This window comes from Ursus arctos, unplaced genomic scaffold (assembly GCF_023065955.2).
Source record: "Ursus arctos isolate Adak ecotype North America unplaced genomic scaffold, UrsArc2.0 scaffold_1, whole genome shotgun sequence".
Taxonomy (NCBI): domain Eukaryota; kingdom Metazoa; phylum Chordata; class Mammalia; order Carnivora; family Ursidae; genus Ursus; species Ursus arctos.
The window spans coordinates 56661913-56681399 of NW_026622763.1; the positions used below are offsets into that span (position 1 = coordinate 56661913).

General features: G+C 36.3%; 1 pseudogene; it reads right to left on the reverse strand.

The window, feature by feature from the left end:
* Positions 1-3469: 3469 nt before the first annotated feature.
* On the reverse strand, positions 3470-10554 carry LOC113248234 (cytochrome c, testis-specific-like; annotated as a pseudogene).
* Positions 10555-19487: the final 8933 nt, after the last annotated feature.

A 19487-nucleotide genomic window follows, 5' to 3' on the forward strand; every position in this document is an offset into this window, starting at 1 on the left:
CACTGACTAGAGGTTTTCATCTGGAAAGTACTTCACTCACTAGTATAAAAAAGTTTAAGAACACAGCAACTAACAATGTCCCTGCTTTCTGAAGAGTTCCCTCATTTCCTTCCAAAACACACAAATAATTGCCAAGTTAACTGATCTCACATTTTTACTTTAATTAAATGAAACAACACTTTATTCTTCCAGATTCCTATCAAGATATATTTTAGAACTGCCTATGCTAAAAGTGATAAATCTTATATAATTGGGGGCGCCTGGGTGGCACAGCGGTTAAGCGTCTGCCCTCGGCTCAGGGCATGATCCCGTCATTATGGGATCGAGCCCCACATCAGGCTCCTCCGCTATGAGCCTGCTTCTTCCTCTCCCACTCCCCCTGCTTGTGTTCCCTCTCTCGCTGGCTGTCTCTCTCTGTCAAATAAATAAATAAAATCTTAAAAAAAAAATCTTATATAATTGTCCCACTGTCTGTAACACTTTTCAACTATATTTTTGTTGTTATGCAATCAGCATAACATTTCCTTTCTACTGAAGTTTCCCAGTTCCTGTTAATGGTCCTATAAAACAAGGATACTACTTCTTCCAGATTTCATAAACATAGTAATCTGATCTCTAATGTGAATCTTTTTTCTATTGAATCTTTATTTCAAGTTTAGGGGACAAGAGCAGACTTCAGTAACTTGACAACCTTAGATGGTTGTAAAGTTCATTATTCTTTCCTTCGCTCTGTTCAAGTACTCAAATTTAGGTTGGAGAGTACCTAGAGAGCAATCCCCTTGGAGCTTCCTGTTATTGTAAGGAGGTGTGTTGCACAGACACAGTACTGTATCAGTTAGGGTTTGACCAGGGATGCGGGACCACTGTGAGAGACATGAATAAGGGAGTTACTAAAGGAGACCTTAACACAATTTGGGGAGAAGCTGAGGGACACAGGTCCAGAAGGGAGCACTAAAGGATCAGATCAAAGTCGCTAAGATCACAAAGGAGAGTTGGGGAAGGCTATGGAAGGTTGTTGGCTCTGCATTTGTTGATGGGCCTAAAGTTACTGCAGGTCAACAGGGCAGATAGTGAGGAAGGAGAGCTGGGAGCAAAGAGGACAGAGGCAGGACAAACCTGTGAGGACAAACTGGTACCATTTTGGCTGTTTCTCATCATTCTAAACCTTTATTATGTGGACAGCCCAAGACTCAAACTGAAAGAGATCTGGTAGGAGTTGGAGAAGGTGAGTGCCCAGCTGCTTCCCCACCACAGGAAGGCTGCTGTCAACAGATTAGTGACAAGTTTGAGTTGCACCTGCGGCCCTGCACTGACCTTACAAATGTAAAGGCCTTTGCCTAACTCTACTGCTTTCTAAATCTCAGGCAGATTTCTCATGTGACGAGCCCTAACCAGGAACCATACAGAGAAGAGAAGTCTGGCAAACACAGTTACACAAGATAAAATTACACAGTGCCCAGAAGTCCCATGTAATTTGGTTCTAAGATGGATTTAAGCCTCTCAGAGGCCATCATATATTCATTCAATAATAAAGCCTATCATAGTACAGAATCTTAATTACTGCATTTATTTGCAAGTTTTCCTCCAAACATTTTTCTAATACCAGGAACATCAGTACGAGTAAAGAGGTATTTATTTTGCTCTTACTAAGATAAACATAAATGTAAAGCAACATTCAACATTTTATCACTGTTTGATTTTTTAAATGGAAGAAATCTACTTAACACTTCTCTATTTCTACCCAACAGCCCTTTACCATCTCAGCTCTCCTCAAACTATCTTCTTTCTGCTTCTCCTAGGTCAAAAAGTATTTAAACTCCAAACATAATGCCTTCTTTCTTGTTCCTCCCTGCAATGTGGCCTTTTGTCAAAGCCATCAAGTTCATCTGTCAGAGTTGCATAAATCCGAGCTATAATTACAAATATGAGCTAAGTTCAAGTTCTTTCTTACAGAGTTCTCTTCCCATGTAAATTAAAATATGAGATATGTCACCAAATTCTATATCCTTGTGAACCCAACTCAGCTGAGACTGGTAACATCCCTAATACACTCTTGGAGTCCCTACAGATGTCTCTGCCCTCATCAAAGAATTTCTCCTAGGAGAGTAACAAGCTCAACTTTGTCTGAAGTTTCCCTTGGTCCCGAGGGACACGCTCTTTTATTCAGTAGTAGCACTGAACTCCCACTTGCCAGAAGCATTAAAATTGAGTCTAAGCACTTAGTTGACTTATCAGAACCTTCTGGAAATCACAGCTTTTTCAACCACGTTCCCCTTACTTTGGGAATTTTTGGTTAGGGTAACTTCTCAGCAGTGGCATTTGCTAATAAATTAACTAACATATTATCCCTATTATATGGTTAAAAAGTCACCAGGAATTGGGGCAAGAGATCCGAATATTGGTTTTGGCACAAGTCTCAATGAGAAGGTAAAATCCACCTTATAGGGGTGTTATTGTAAAGTGGAAATTAGATAATGGATATCCTATTCTCACCCATAATGACCCCTGATTAGTCCATTAGCCACCTCTTTGGTAAGGAAATACCTTCCCTTTCTTGCATTGGCCCTACATTTGGGTAATGGAGTGCTTGTAGAACTGCACAGCCATTTCAGGGGCCACCTCACACCAAACAGAGCCACTATTCCCTTTCACACAGGCCCTGTGGTCAACCTGCTCTGCCACACCTCAGCCACTTACTGTGAGGTGGGAGGTCTTTCCACATCAATGGTAAGGGTTATTTCTTTCTTCTCCCTCTTTCTCAGGGAACATGGTATCTGTCCGTGCAGTCCAGCCTTACATTACCCAGGATTAGAAAGGTACCATGAAAAGATTAATGCAAAAATATTATGTTATGTGACATAAATGCTTATTAACATAGAAGATGCTTTTCTCCTTCTCTCTAGGTTTTATTTTATGTCACCCATGGTCAACAATTTGTGTTTCGTTCCAATCATATTCCTAAGATAAGATCAACTATTTGACTTCACTTTCCTTACTTTTTTTTCTTAAAGTTACTTATAATAAAGTTGTAACCATAAATATAATAAAGTTATAATAAAAGGCAAACACATAACCAAACATAGCTTAATGAAAACTAAAGCTAATGTCTGCTATATTTACATTTAAATTACAGAGAAATAAGTATGTGGAAATTAGCTCCATCATCAATAGCAGTAAATATTTTGTGCATGTAGGGACTACTGAAGCACAATAGATTTCAGTTTTCTTCCCTGTCCTCCTCCATGCTGACCTTATTCACATCCGTAGTAAGCAGACAAAAGTCAGTTCAGACTCGGAAAGGCACCTGATCGGTAGATTATACACAATCAAAGATTTCAACTTTTATTTTTAAATGTTAAATTTACTACAGGCTGATCAAGAAAGATCAAATATGACTTCTCCAAACATGCAATATTTGAAATTGGAAAATTTTGGCTTATAACTAAAATTTTTAAGTTACAAGAGCATTTCATGAAGATGTTGCCCGTTTCAAATATTGAATAAGATCTTCTCTCTCACTTTTCTTTTTAAGACCAGCAAAGACCATTTTAGTTCCAGGGATATATTTCTTTGGGTTCTCCAAATATTCCATCAGAGTTTCCTCTCCCCAGATAACACCTATAAAGGTGAAAATAAGTTTTAAGTTTGTGTAGTTGTATTTGTAAGGTTTACTTTCGGATGTGACCCACATATGTGAACAGAAGATTACTCTTGGATTCAATAGGAAGGGTCTCATAAATGACAATACTTATAGTTTCTGACCTATAAGAAAATTCCAAAATTAGTCTTTGGTGCTCTACTCTTCCAGTTCCCTATAGAAATCTAATACTCACATGCTGTTTAGCATGATCCCAAGTACACCAATAAACTGCCAACCTAGACACGCTGGACCTCAAGCAGTATCCCCATCCTCCTAGAATCACAGAGTTCCTTCTAGACGAGATCTTAGAAATTAATCCAACCCCTCATTTTGCAGATGAGTAAATGATCCAAACAGAGGACAATAATTTGCCCTAAGAGACAAGATGACTTAAAGTCAAGAATCTGTGACTGCTAACTCATATTTTCATGTTTTTTTCTTCCAATCATAGCATGTTGCCTCTGTCTAAATCTTTGTCAAAAAGCTATGATTTCAGGAAACCAGTTTTATAATGAGAAAGGTTGTCTCTTCCTTTTTTCCTTTCTAAAACCGGTCAAAAAGAATATGGACAAAGAGAAACAGAAATGCTAACTCTCCTTCTGATAAAATATTGAGGGAGCACATATAACTCCAAACTTGATATAATCAGAAGACTACCAAAAACATAAAACCTGTACCAGAGTAAGAGGACACCTGTCACTAATGATCTCAAAAAAAGAAGAGTTCTCCAAAGTAGATGACAAATCCCAAGGGGCAAGTCATAGTCCTCTGGCCCAAAAAGAGTACAGTGTATATCACTGGATGTGAAAGTCTCCCTAAATTCAACTTGAACTATACAAGGTCAGGGAAGCCAAGATTGAAGAAGAAAACACGGACATGCCATCTTTAAAAGAAGCATTCTACCTTTTGATTTCCATTTGCATGGAATATCTTTTTCCATCCTTCCATTTTCAGTCTGCGTATATCCTCACATCTGAAGTGAGTCTCCTGTAGGCAGCATATAAATAGGTCTTGATTTTTTTTTTAACCATCCAGTCACCCTATGCCTTTTGATTGGAGCATTTAGTCTATTTACATTTAAAGTAATTACCAATAGGTTATGTACTTATTGCCATTTGTTAACTGTTTTCCGGTTGTTTTTATAGATCATCTCTATTCCTTCCTTCTCTTGCTCTCTTCCATTGTAGTTTGATGGCTTTCTTTAGTGTTACATTTAGATTCCTTTCTCTTTATTATTTTGTGTATCTATTGTAGGTTTTTGATTTGTGGTTACCATTAGATTCATACATAACAGCTTGTGTGTATAGCAATATATATTAAGTTGATGGTCCCTTAAGTTTAAACACATTCTAAAAGCACTAAATTTTTACTCCCTTCTCCATGTTTTATGTACATGATGTCATATTTTATCTTTTTATTTTGTGTATATCCCTTGACTGGTTTTTGTAGATGTAACTGATTTTACTACTTTTGAGTTTTAAACTCCATACTGGCTTTAAAAGTGATTAACCTACTACATTAACTATATTTCCTTTTACCTGTGAAATTTTTTCCTTTCATAATTTTCTTACTTTAGTTATGGCCTTTTCTTTCCAGTTAAAGAATTTCCTTTAATATATTTCCTCTATGGCTGGTTTGGTGGTGAAAACTCCTTTTGTATGGAAAACTCTATCTCTCCTTTTGTTCTGAATGAGAACCTTTCTGAGCAGAATATTCTTGGTTGTAGGTTTTTTTTCCTTTCAGCACTTTGAATACATCATGTCACTCCCTTCTGGCCTACAAAATTTCTGCTGAAAAATCAGCTCATAGTCTTATGGGGTTTCCCTTATATGTAACTTTTCTTTTTTTCCCTGCTGCTTTTGAGAATCTCTTTATCAGTACTTTTTGCCATTTCAATTACTATGTGTCTGGGTGTTGGCCTTCTTGGGTTCATCTTGTTAGGGGCCCTCTGTGCTTCCTGGATCTAGATGTCTGTTTCCTTCCCCAGATTAGGGAAGTTTTCAGCTATTATCTCTTCAAATAAGTTTTCTGCCCCCTTTCTCTCTCCTCCTTCTGGGATTCCTATAATGCAAATGTTATTATGCTTATGATGTCACAGAGGTCCCTAAACCTATTCTCATTTTTTATTATTCTTTTATCTTTTTGCTGTTCAGCTTATGGCTTTCCATTACCCTGTTCTTCCAGATCATTGGTAGTTCCTCTGCCTCCTCTAATCTGCTCTTGATTTCTAGTGTATTTTTTATTTCAATTATTGAATTCTTCACCTCTGACTGGTTCTTTTATATTTTATATCTCTTTGTTGAAGTTGAAGTTGAAGCTCCTAAAGTTAAGCCCCACTAATTTGCAAAGCCAGATGTTGTGGGGATTTGTCTTCCAGTTTGAGTCTCCTGTGCCAGGAGTGCCTGGGGATTCTGATCCTCTTGCGTCTCTGTGCTTGGGATATCCCTCCTATTGTGTGCTAGGGGTTTGGTTCCCAATCATGCATTCACCCCTTATACCCTTTATGATGTGGCCTTCATTCTATGATTAGCTATGGGAGGTCTGTTCTGCCGGTCTTCAGGTCATTTTCAGAGTTAGTTACATAGTATATTATCTCAGTGTGTCCACATGGATGAGGTGAGCTCAGGATCCTCCCATCTTCCTAGAACTTCCTGAGTTTGACTTTTTAAGATTCCACATATATACGATATTATACAGTATTTTTTTTCTCTAACTTATTTCACTCAGCATAATGCCTTCAAGGTTCATCCAAGTTTTTGCAAAAAGGCTGGATTTCCTTCCTTCTCACAGCTGACTATTCTATTGTATATATTTACCACATCTGTCTCCAGTCATCTGTTGACAAACACTTAGGTTGTTTCCATAGCTTGGCTATTGCATATTGCAAATAATGCTGCAATGAATATAGGATGCAGATATCTCTCCCAGATTCCGTTTTCATTTCCTTTGGATCTATACCCAGAGATGAGATTACTAGATCATTTGATAGTTATTTTTAATTTTTAATGAATCTCCACACTGTTTTCCATAGTGGCTACACCAATTTACATTTCTACCACCAGTTCACAAATATTTCCTTTTCTCCACATCTTTGCCAATACTTGTTATTTCATGTTTTTCTGATGATAGCAATTCTAAAAGGCATGAGGTGATATCTGACTGTGGGTTTGATTTGCATTTCCCTGATAATTAGTGATGCTGAACACCTCTTCATGTATCTGTTGTCTAATTATATGTCCTCTTTGGGAAAATATTCAGTTCCTCTGCCTATTTTTTAATTGGTTTGTTTTCTCACTATTGCGTTGCATCCATTCTTTTTATATTTTGAACATTGACCCTTTACCAAACACATAATTTGCAAATATTTTCTCCCATTCCATAGGTTGCTTTTTCATTTTGTTGACTATTTATTTTGCTGTGCAGAATCTCTTTAGTTTGTTGTAGTTCCACTTAATGACTGTTCTTGTTGCTTGTGCTTTTAGTGTCAATATCCAGAAGATCATTACAAAGATCAATGTCAAGGAGGTTTTACCCTATGTTTTCTTCTAGAAGTTTTACAGTTGCAAGTCTTATATTTAATTTACTTAAGTCTCTAATCCATTTCAAGTTAATTTTTACAAGTGGTATAATGGAAGGATTCAATTTCATTCTGCTACTTATTATTATGTAACCAGTAGAACAAATAGTAATATTGTATCCCCAAATCAGTCACAAATACTACTTAAACAATCTGACTTAGAGAAATTTCATTACTAATTCTTAAATAATGTTAAAGCCAAGCCTATACAGCTTTTAATCTTTGACAACAATCTATAATAAAAGATATATTTGTAATCAGTTTTAATATTATTTCTTATTAATGCTAACAAGCAACAAAACCCTCAAAATACTGGCAGAGAAATAAATATTAGGTTATAACTAGTCTGCAAGTTAGAAAAGTTGACTGCTCTTGTAATGTGATAATAAAATGACACTACAGAAAAATATTACTTTAAAGACTAAAGAACCATATAAATTCAAATAATAAATCCAAGTTTCAGACTGATTTATTCAATAGTCTATCAACTAGAAATCCTATTGCAATAAATATTATATTATCTTTTGCAGAAGTGGGAAAGGTTATCCTCAAATTTAGAGAACTACAAAGGGCCCTGAGCAGCCAAAACAATATTGAAAAAAATAAACATAGCTGAAGGGCTCACACTTCCTAATTTCAAAACTTACTACAAAACTACAGTAATAAAAACTATTGTATTGTTATAAGGATAGATATACAGACCAATAGAATAGAAGTGACTGTCTAGAAGTAAACCCTAACATATATAGCCAATTGAATTTCAAGAATGGTATCAAGACCATTCAATTGGGAAAGAATGGTCTTTCCAAGAAGTGGGGCTGGGATAACTAGATAACCACATGCACTTGATCTTAACCAAAAGACTGAGAAGTGATGGATAACTGCATGCAAACGAATGAAGTAGGACTATTCCTTCACTCTCTATAAAAAATTAAGTGAAAATGGGTCAAACACTAAATCTAAGAGCCAAAACTATAAAACTATTTGAAGAAAAGATAGGGGTAAATCTTTATGACCTCAGATTTGGTGATGGATTCTTAGATTTGATGCCCCCCAAAAATCAACAAAAATATAGATAAATGGACTTTATACAAATTAAAAGCTTCTGTGCATCATTTGTCAAGCAAATGAAAACAAGCTACAAAAGAAAAGAAAATATTTGAAAATCACGTATTTGATGAGAGGTTAGTGTCCAGAATACATAGAGAACTTTTAAACTCAACAATAAAAAAGACAATTCAAGTAAAAAATAGGCAGAGGACACGAATAGACCTTTTTCCAAATCTACAAATGGCCAACAAGTTGTTGAACAAAAAAATTTCAACTGAGTGAATTTAAGGATCAAATTGACTTTATTCAATGATTCATGAATCAGCAGTATCTAGAAAGGAGCTAGAAAAGGGCTACAGAAAGGGAAAGGTTTAAAGACAGGACAGGAAGTCATAACAACAATAATAAAGAATTATTTCAGACAAGGTCACCTCCTTTTGGGGAACAAAAGGGTCCTACTAGGTGGATTATTTTACCAGTGCCAACCAGGAAATTCCAGACTAACTGGTTAAGATTACATTCCTGGGAAAGGTTGAAACTACAATTAAGTCAGGTATTAAGCCCTGGTTTAGTGTTGTGGCCCTAGTACAAGTGACTCTCTTTTGGCTCTGTGGTTTTCTTTTTAACAAAGCACACTAAAACATGTTCAACATTATCGTTCATTAATGAAATGCAAAACAAAATCATGAGATGCCACTTCACACCCACTAGTATGGCAATTTTAAAAAGAAAATAACAAGCGCTGGAGAGGATACAGAAAAATAGGAATCCTATATTACTGATGGAAATGTAAAATGATATAGCTACTGTAGAAAACAATTTGGCTTTCCTCAAAAAGTTAAATACAGATTTAACAAATGACCCCAACATATATATAGATACACATATCTATATATCGGAAAGAACTGAAAACAGGGACTCAAATGCTTATTCCAAATATTCATAGCAGCACTATTCACAAGAGGCAAAAGGTGGAAATCCAAGTGTTCATCAACTGATAAATGAATAAACAAATTGTGATATATACATTCAACTGAATATGATTAGCCATAAAAAGGAATGAAGTACTGATACATGCTATAACTTCAATGAACCTTGAAAACATTATGCTAAGTGAAAGAAACCAGACACAAAAGGTCATATTTTATGATTCCTTTTTATGAAATATGCAGAATCGGCAAATCCATAAAGGATTATGGATTTGAGGAAGCAGATTATAGGCTGCAAGGGGTTAAGGGAAGGAGGAAATGGGGGAGTGATTATTTAATGGATACAGGGGTTCTTAAGTAATGAAAAAGTTTTGAAACTACAGAGAGGTGTTGATTATACAATACTGTGAATATACTAAATGTACTGACTTGTACATTTTAAAATGGCTAATGTGTGAATTTCACCTCAATAAAAAGAATAAAAAGAAACAAAACCAAAATAAAATAAAAATCTTTCCAAATAGTAGTGTTATAATGATCTGAAATTCGGGCCACTAAGAAATGCTAGGCCTCCAAAACAGTTCAAAATAGAGTTGCAGTCTATTTAGAGTTGTACCCTAGTTTTGAGGTGAATGCTAATGATATGTATATATGTATGCATGTATGTATATGTATTATATCTAGGAATGATAAAATTCTTTACAAAGATATTATAGTTTTTTTTGCCATTTTTAATTTTAACCCTAAAATGCTTTCTCATTTTAACTGCCATCTACCTACTTTCCACCAACAAAAAAAAAAATCATTGAATATAATTTTACAAACTACTTACATAACATCCCCCCACTCTGCTACGAATCACTATGACAAATAGAAAACTACCATTATGCCATTAAAATATGATTTGATCTTTTTAATTTAGCTCATGCTTTTTCAACATAAATGTACTGCATAAAATGAAATACCTTTTATAGGTAAAAACCTATGCCACAGAGAGCTGCTAATTCCTCTATCAAAAAGAGACCAGTTATCTAAATATACATCTTATGATATAAATCAACATTTCAGTAATATAAACATGAGGATTTCATTTTTAATGCTGTAAACTAGGAAATTATTATAATATCAAATCATATGCTTTTTTTCTTTGCTACAAAGTTTCTGGTTCTCTCCCGCAACTGCTTAGGTTTTACCTTTGTTTTTGTTAGCATCAGAAAAAATCCTGGTGCTTGTCCTGTTTTTCATCCAAAAAGGCCCCAGAGATTTGGACCAGTCTTGTGTTTTCCACCTTTTTCCACTGTGTGGCACTGAGCACATTTTTTAATAAAGATCTCCTTGCCTGCTCCAGCATCTCCCATTTCGTTCTGCAACAAAACATCAAACCACAGACCAAAAAAAAATATCAGATTTGCAAAGCTGTAAAAAAAATTCCATCACTTTGAAATGAATACTAACGATATTAAACAAAAAGGTAATTGAAAGCATGCATCCTTTAAAGTCTGAGTGCTCAAAAACACGTACAATATTATCGCATCCAATTTTATAAAGACTTAATCATCTCATTTATCAGAATTATTTTAAATTTTGAGCTATAGCTACTTCAGAAATTTGTATTATGGAATAAGCCTCATTTTACTTCAGCCTTCAAACAACTATAGTAATTTATTTAGGTCACTTATATTCCATTTTTTTCTTTTCACTTCCAAAAAGCACATGTGCAAAAAAACAATACGAAGTTTCTAAGTTTAATCTGGCATCCCCTTGTTTAAAAATAAGGACAGAACAAAATGGAAAGGCACTTAAATGTGATATTTTTATAAGTACTTATATGCCTGCAATAATAGAACTGTAAAATTAAATATCAAACAAAAGAATGAGGCCACAGGTTATATGTAACACGTAATTTCTCATTTACTTTATACTCTCAGCTATAAACACATATACCAGATTAGATTAAGCATTATCTCAAAGCAATCAAATAACATTATTGAGTTCAGTCAGCAACAGTATGTGTTTAACACTAATGTAGTGGAAAATACAGCTCTAAGCAGGGAAGATTTATTATATGGTGATAGATATGTACAATAAAAATGTACAAAGATATTTTGGTTGAAACTACCAAAAATTTTGTTGCATAACTAAGTGCCTCCTCCATCTAAAATTACATAAAAATTAAAATAACTTCAACTTATTGAAAAAAAAAGTAGTTTGAAATGCTAATGAATGTAGTACTTGGGTTTTGTTTACCTGCTCTTTTTATTCTTTGAAAAATTAGAGAACAGGAGGTGGGTGTGGGGATGGATTTCAATATGAGATCGTATTACTATTATAGAAATCATGAAAATACCTAATTCTCTGACAGTACAGTTCAAAGCACATTTTTACCTTTATAACTCTACTGAGAAATAGAAAATGCTTGTGTTATTTTGATAATATTGAAAAATACAGTGTGGCTTAACTAAAGTTAGCTCTTACTCAGAGAGAGGCTAGCTAGTACTTCCTATACAGTAACCTGCAAAATTGGTATCTCCCTAATTTCTTTTTTTTTTTTTTAAGATTTTATTTATTTATTTGAGAGAGAGAGAGTGCACAAGCCCGAGTCAGGGTGATAGGCAGAGGGAGAAAGAAAGGGAGAAGCCGACTCTCCACTGAGCAGGGAGCCCAAAGCGGAGCTTGATCCCAGTCTCCTGGGATCATGACCTGAGCTGAAGTCAGATGCACCTAACTGACTGAGCCACTCAGATGTCCTGGTATCTCCCTAATTTCTTTAAATCTATAATCAAAACAGTGTCAATAATCCACCTAAAAGGAAGACAGGGCAGACTAACAACAAAACTATTAATCAATGTTTTAGGTCTGATAAAAAGCAGAGTAAGAAAACTCCCTTTATCCAGGAGAATCTTACTTTTAAATTTCAAACTTCACTCAAAACACTACATTCAATTCTATCTATTCTATCTATTCTCTGTATATCAATTCTGTATATACAATATCTCTGTATATCAATTCTCTGTTCTATCAATTCTCTGTATAAGTACAGAATTCATTGAACCTTTGAACAGGGGCCATAAAGAAAACTTTAGTCACAAATACAAATTTATGGTCTTTTAGCAAAATGCATTCACAATAATCATAAAGTTCATATCATATAAATACAAAATATCATCTGCATACTAGCTAAAGAATCATTTCCCATTTGTATATAAAGCAAAAAAATCAGACTGATTCTTATACCTATTAAATGTTACTGATAATTCAGGAAACTAGGCATTTTTTTTTTAGGAAAAAAAAACTTCTCTTTCCTCAAATAGATTTTACATGCAAGTCACTTACAAGAAAATATTCACTGTCGTTGTTCAAACTACCAATATTTACCACGTGAAGACATTCACTGCTGCCATCTTTGATCACTGCTGTGCAAGTACCTATGACCCTCTTCAGAGTGCATTAAAACCAATAGATTCAGCAATGGTAGCAAGGGAGGGGGGCAGGAAGACTAGGAAGGATATCAAGAGAATCCATTTTATCCTATAATCATTTGGCACTCTAGTAATATTTAGTTATTAAGAAGAAATATAAACCTCTTCGACCTCAACCACAGCAACTTCTTGCTAGACACATCTCCAAAGGGAAGGGAAACAAAGGCAAAAGCAAACCATCAGGACTTCATCAAGGTAAAAAGCTTTTGCACAGCAAAGGAAACAGTCGACAAAACCAAAAGACAACCGACGGAATAGAAGATATTTGCAAATGTCTTATCAGATAAAGGGCTAGTATTCAAAATCTATAAAGAACTTCTCAAACTCAACACCCAAAAAACAAAGAATCCAATCAAGAAATGTGCAGAAGACACGAACAGACATTTCTCCAAAAAAGACATACAGATGGCCAACAGACACATGAAAAAAATGCTCCACATCTCTCAGCATCAGGGAAATACAAATCAAAACCACAATGAGATACCACATTTAGTCAGAATGGCTAAAATTAACAAGTCAGGAAACAACAAATGTTGGTAAGGATCCAGAGAAGGGGAACCCTCTTACACTGCCGTTGGGAATGCAAACTGGTACAGCCCCTCTGGAAAACAGTATGGCGGTTCCTCAAAAAGTTGAAAATAGAGCTACCCTATGACCCAGGAATTGTACTACAAAGTACTTACCCCAAAGAAACAAATGTAGTGATCCAAAGGGGAACCTGCACCCCAATGTTGATAGCAGCAATGTGCACAACAGCCAAACTATGGAAAGAGCCAAGATGTTCATCCACAGATGACTGGATAAAGAAAATGGGATTATATAAATATTGGAATACTACTCAGCCATCAAAAAAGTGAAATCTTGCCATTTGCAATGACAAGTTCCATGGATGGAACTAGAGGGTATTTATGCTAAGTGAAATAAGTCAATCAGAGATAGACAATTATCATATGATCTCACTGATACATGGAATTTATTTATTTCTTTATTTAAAGAAACAAAACAGAGGATCATAGGGGAATAGAGGAAAAAATAATAAGATGAAACCAGAGAGGGTGACAAACCATAAGAGACTCTTAATCATAGGAAACAAACTGAGGGTTGCTGGAGGGGAGGGAGGTGGAGGGATGGAGTAATTGAGTGATGAACATTAAGGAGGGCATGTGATATAATGTGTTATATAAGACTGATGAATCACACACCTGTACCTCTGGGGAAAAAAAAATTGAAGAAAAAATAGATGAGAATAGCATGTAATAAAGATATTATTTCATGCAAAAAAAGAAGACATATAATGTTGTACACCTAAAATTTATATAATGTTACATGTTAATTTTATCTCAAGAAACAAAAATTTTCTTAAAAAAGAAGATACATCTCACTGAAATAGGCAAAGATGAGACACTTGGTATGAGAATGATCACTCTTCCAAGAATGAAGTAATTCTAATGATAAATAGGGTAAGTGTAGCAAACACTTATGCATGCTTCTGTGGGCCAGGCATAGCTAAGCACTTTATATGTATTATTAATGCATTTAATCCTCACACCAGCCATGTGAGATAGTTAATATCTCTATTTTTACAGATGAGGAAAATGAGACACACAGAAGTTAAGTGGCTTATTTAAAGTCACAAGCTGGTGAGAAGTGGAGAGAGATGGTGAAAGGTAAGAGGAAGAGCAATTTTAAATCTCTTTTAATTTTAACAATTTCCTTTTAAGAACAATCTAAGTAACCCTGGGTTGAACAGAATGTATAACACACTGCAGATGTTTAAAGAGGAGTAAGTAAAATACTTTTAAATATTGGTACATACCACTGACATTTCCAATTTTGCCCGTAAAAAGAGGCATGCGCTAAGAATAATCAAGGCACCGATAAAGCTTTAGAGATTTACAAAACCCACATAATTGAAGTAATAAAAGTGGGAGGAGGAACTCATTAGAATAATTTGAGGATGAACACTACACAGGCTAAAAGATAAAGTGTAATTCTGCTGTTGTAGCGAAAAAATACCTAAGTGGAATGCATCAGAAGGATGTGACTCTGGGTAAATGTCTAAACCCTTCCCCCCCCCCCCCCTCCCGCCCCACAGACGTCCACGGCCTTTCCCTCTTCGAATCTGCTGTGTCTGAATTCCTAAACTGGAGTAAGAATCCAGCTTTCCAAACTGCCAATCTTGGAGTCCTCCATGCCACCACCCCCACTTGGAGGCTGACCTCTGCCAACCTTGGGCGGAAGGTTCTACCCTGAATTGGTTCCACACAGAAATCATAAAAGCTGCAGACAGGCCGCTCACTAGAAATAGTTTTATGCAGCACTTAGGGACACCTAGACACCATCAGGCTAGGGCTTAGGGGAACCTCTTACGAGCTGGACAGTTGGATACTCCTCTCTGAGGGAAGCCTAGCCCAAACTGCACTAGCTCATCGCCAGTGCTTAGATCACTGGGCTGCGGGGCCCACTCCTTCCCAGCCATTCCAAACGTACCTGAGGGTCAGCGGTTCCGCCCACTGCCTCCCTGGAGTGCCCTTAGTAGTCACCCGGGCCTCTGAGGGGCCAGAACCTGAGCCTCAAGTTTGAGGCTGGAGGTCGCACAGCAGTGCCTCAAGGACCTGCACTGGAGGCCCAGCCCGGCATGTGCTTCCGGTGGACGCCAGCCAATGGCAGGCCAGGCTCCATCCGTACTGCTGATTGGCTCCCAGATCCCGCAAGTTGGCAGCTCTCGCAGGAGCTTAAAGACTGGGACTTGCTGTGCTGTAGCGGGTTGAATGTAAACGTGACAAAGCGAAAGTCCTTTGAGTGCCGCAGCCGTAAGTAAGCCCATCTTTTGTTTAACTTTTGCCTAACCAAAGAGCTAAATTATCTATGCATATTGACCGCGTGTCCCAGTTCTTGCTTGAAGCAGGAACTCAACGTTTTATGAATGGTGTATTAGCATTTGATTGCAGGAATCTTATCATGTCAACAGGAGAATAAAACAAATACTTAGGATGGGCCAGGCACTGTGCCACGCAACTTGGATAAAAACCGAACTGCAGCTCCAATTTTCTGGGTTACAATTAAGCTGGGACAAGATTTAAACACATTAAAAGTTAAATCATTATAAATGAGCTACATTAGAAAAAATACAATAATATAAGAACTGACAGCAAGGTTGCAAGCTGCTTGTTAATTGCCCCCCAAAAAAGTGGAATAATGTATCAATAGAAACAAAGAGAATTAGAACTGAAGGAGCAAAGAAGGAAGATATGGAGGGAAGGACAGGAAAAGCTACAAGAAGATGAGAGTATTGAAGGCAGACAGGTCAAAGTTAAAGTTGTATTTACCCGTGGTTACATAATTACTTCAGTGAGACATGAGTGGTAAGGAGACAGAGAACTAGGAATATTAAAATAATTTTTAAATTGTTCAACTGCCAGAGTAGTTGTAATAGGGAAAATTTTGTGTATTAGATAAGTGGGGCATTTACCATAGTCTTCTTGTTCTCCAGAGCTCTGCCCAATATACTTTAATGATTGAAATGATTAAAATGTTCTGCGTGGGCACTGTCTACTAGCCACAAGTAACTTTGAGTATTTGGAGTGTGGCTAATGCAACTGAGTAACTGAATTTTTTATTATTTTAATTATAGTTAATTTTAATTAATCTCTAATAGTCACAATTACCAGATGTTTGACTGAAACTATTCTAAGTAGTAACTATGAATCTGTTCTGTGATCAACATATTTAAAAGTTATATGTCATCAAGTTGAATGAAAAGGGGGGGTGCCTGGGTGGCTCAGTTGGTTAAGCAGCTGCCTTTGGCTGAGGTCATGATCCCAGAGTCTTAGGATCGAGCCCCAAGTTGGACTCCCTGCTCGTCAGGGAGCTTGCTTCTCCCTCTCCTTCTGCCACTCCCCCTGCTTGTGCGCTCTCTCAAATAAATAAATAAAATCTCAAAAAAAAAAAAAGAAAGTTGAATGAAAAGGACCGGGGGATGGGGGGTTGGAATTCAGGTGTTAAATATTATTCTCAAACTCAAACAAAGACATGCAAACTCAAGAAAAGGAAGGAGACTACCATTTCTCAAGTGCCTACCACATGCCAGCATAGGTGCATGAATACATTATCAGTAGCTAGTAGTCTTACACGTGGGAAAAATAGAGACTCTGGACCTTATTCATACAGAACAATCTGAAAATTACTAATTGATCACCAATAAATATCAGTGGTAAAACCTTTTAAAAATTTAAAATAAGGCAAAACATTTTTACTTAAATATAATGTATGAAGACTAATATTGATAACCAGTAAATATCACTGTAATTATATTATAGTTTGAGAAATTCTGGAAAACAATGACAAGAATTTACTATTTTCTCCTTGCATTTCAAACATAAGTTACAATATCATCTCTTTTTTTAAAAAGAGAAATTTATAAGAATTTTGGAAGAAAAACGTCAAGTGAAAACGATTTCATATGAAAGTGTTTATCATCCTGATAATTGTGCATTTTAGGCTACATGTGGTAAAGCCTTGAAAAAATTTAATCTGCAAATGCACAACACATCTTTTCTCTAATATGACACCAATGAATAATCATTTTTTTCAAACCTCAGAATTTTCAGCTGTTTTAGCTACATGTGATTCATGTTCAAATATGATTTTATATGATTTGACACATGGCAAAACTGTCATTATTGAGTGATAAAAATGTTCTACAATTGATTGTGGTGATGGTTGCACAATTCTGTGAACATACTAAAAACCATTTAATTGAACATTTTAAATGAATGAATTGTATGATTTATGAATTGTATCTCAAGGAAGCTGTTTAAAATAAATAGATATGCCATAAAGAAAATAAATTTCTTTTTTTTTTTTTTAAAGATTTTATTTATTCATTCGACAGAGATAGAGACAGCCAACGAGAGAGGGAACACAAGCAGGGGGAGTGGGAGAGGAAGAAGCAGGCTCCCAGCGGAGGAGCCTGATGTGGGACTCGATCCCAGAATGCCGGGATCACGCCCTGAGCCAAAGGCAGACGCTTAACCGCTGTGCCACCCAGGCGCCCCAAAGAAAATAAATTTCTTATTCTCCTTGCGTATGTGGTATTTCACATGATTGAGTGATAAAGAAATTTTGCTTTCCTAGCGTTTCCCAGTATTTCTGTTCCTGGTTTTGTTTTATACGATCTTTTCTCTCTTCTTTAAGAAAAGAAATCAACTGCTCTAAATATCAGTCTCAGATTTTCAGGATACCAATCAGTAATTTTGTTTTACAAAGAATAAAAATTGCCCAGTCTGTACAGTTCAAGAAAATTATATATTTTCCACTAGATGGCACTAGTGTGCAAATAGTATTGCTAGAATCTTCAGACTCTCACATCAATAAAATTATTAACATTACCACATTGTTTTCATTCACTTTGATTGGTCTGGGTAAGGTAAAGAGAAGTGGAAAGTTAAAACAAGATACTTCCTTGACTTGCTAAGCTCCAGGGTAAACAGTCCTTTACAGATACAGGATGTAATGCAAGGAGAAATTATCACAATTGTGCTAAAGCCAGAGTGAGAACCCACAATCCCTGACTCTTAGTTGCTATCATACACGTATACAATATCAAACGTGGGGGAGTGGATACCGTAGTCAAAGGGAACAAGAAAATTCATTTTCATTGTGCCATTGTACACATATTATCTCATTTGATCCCTAAGCTATGAGCTCTCTATATATTACCTCATAAAATCCTAACTATACAAGCCCAATCTATTAACTTTGTAAGAGAAAGAGAATGATCATTTTGTTTAATACTATATCACTTGAGTATAGCACAGTGCCCAACACATAGTAGACAGTCAAAAACATTTGGTCCTTAAATAATAAATGGATGAATTAACAGCTTAACAACTACCCCATTTAGTGGGTAATATTATTTCTACTTGTAGCTGAGGAAACTGAAGTTGGAAATATGAAGTAACTTGTCCAAACTCACACAATTCAGTGGCAAAACCATTAACACCATCCGACATTATTTTGCACTATATATTTACATGTAAATTTTCCATAATAGAAAGAAAGCTCTCTGAGGACAGGGATCATGTTTTTTCTTTTCCTTATTGTGTATCTAGCTCCTTACACAGAGCTGGCATGCAGCTGGCACACAATAAATAGTATTTATCTGTTTGAGTTCAAAGCAACCCAGATCTTAGCAGCCTGGACTTGAACTAATTCAAAGAGCTCTGCTCCTGGACCACTTTCTGTTTCATTCTTTTCATTTTATTCCAACTCTACTACAAAATCCAGATTTTGTTTCTGGATTTCTGCTAGTTTCCCAATGACCTCTTCTCAAGTCCCTTTAACAAGAAGTCTTAGAAGTCAGTATGCATTTGCATTCCCACTTTGCTTGCCATCAAGATTTCTCCTAGTCCTATAGTTGAGCAGTCCACCCTTTTAGCCCTCAAATCCCCAGGGATGCTCGTGGGCCTTGAGCAGATCAGCAGACAGAGTTGCTTCTGGTTTTGGCTGTTATTTGTATCCTGTCTGTGGCTATTCCAAGGGCCTCGGTTTCCTCATCTCAATTTTCGCAACAAATGAGGCTGGAATTGGATGGTCTCAAAAGTTCTTTTTAGCTCAAAGACAAAAGGGTTTTTAACTTTATCCTATAGTGGCCTTCTACTGAGCTTGTGACCAAGATGGCAGTTTTGGGGGGGAAGAATGCTTGAGCTCTAGGGATGGATGTAAAGACAGCGCTGGGAAAGCCTGTGCACCAGACAGGGCTGTTCTGGCCACAGGGAAAGCGGATGGCACGCCTGACTTTTGAGCCTCGT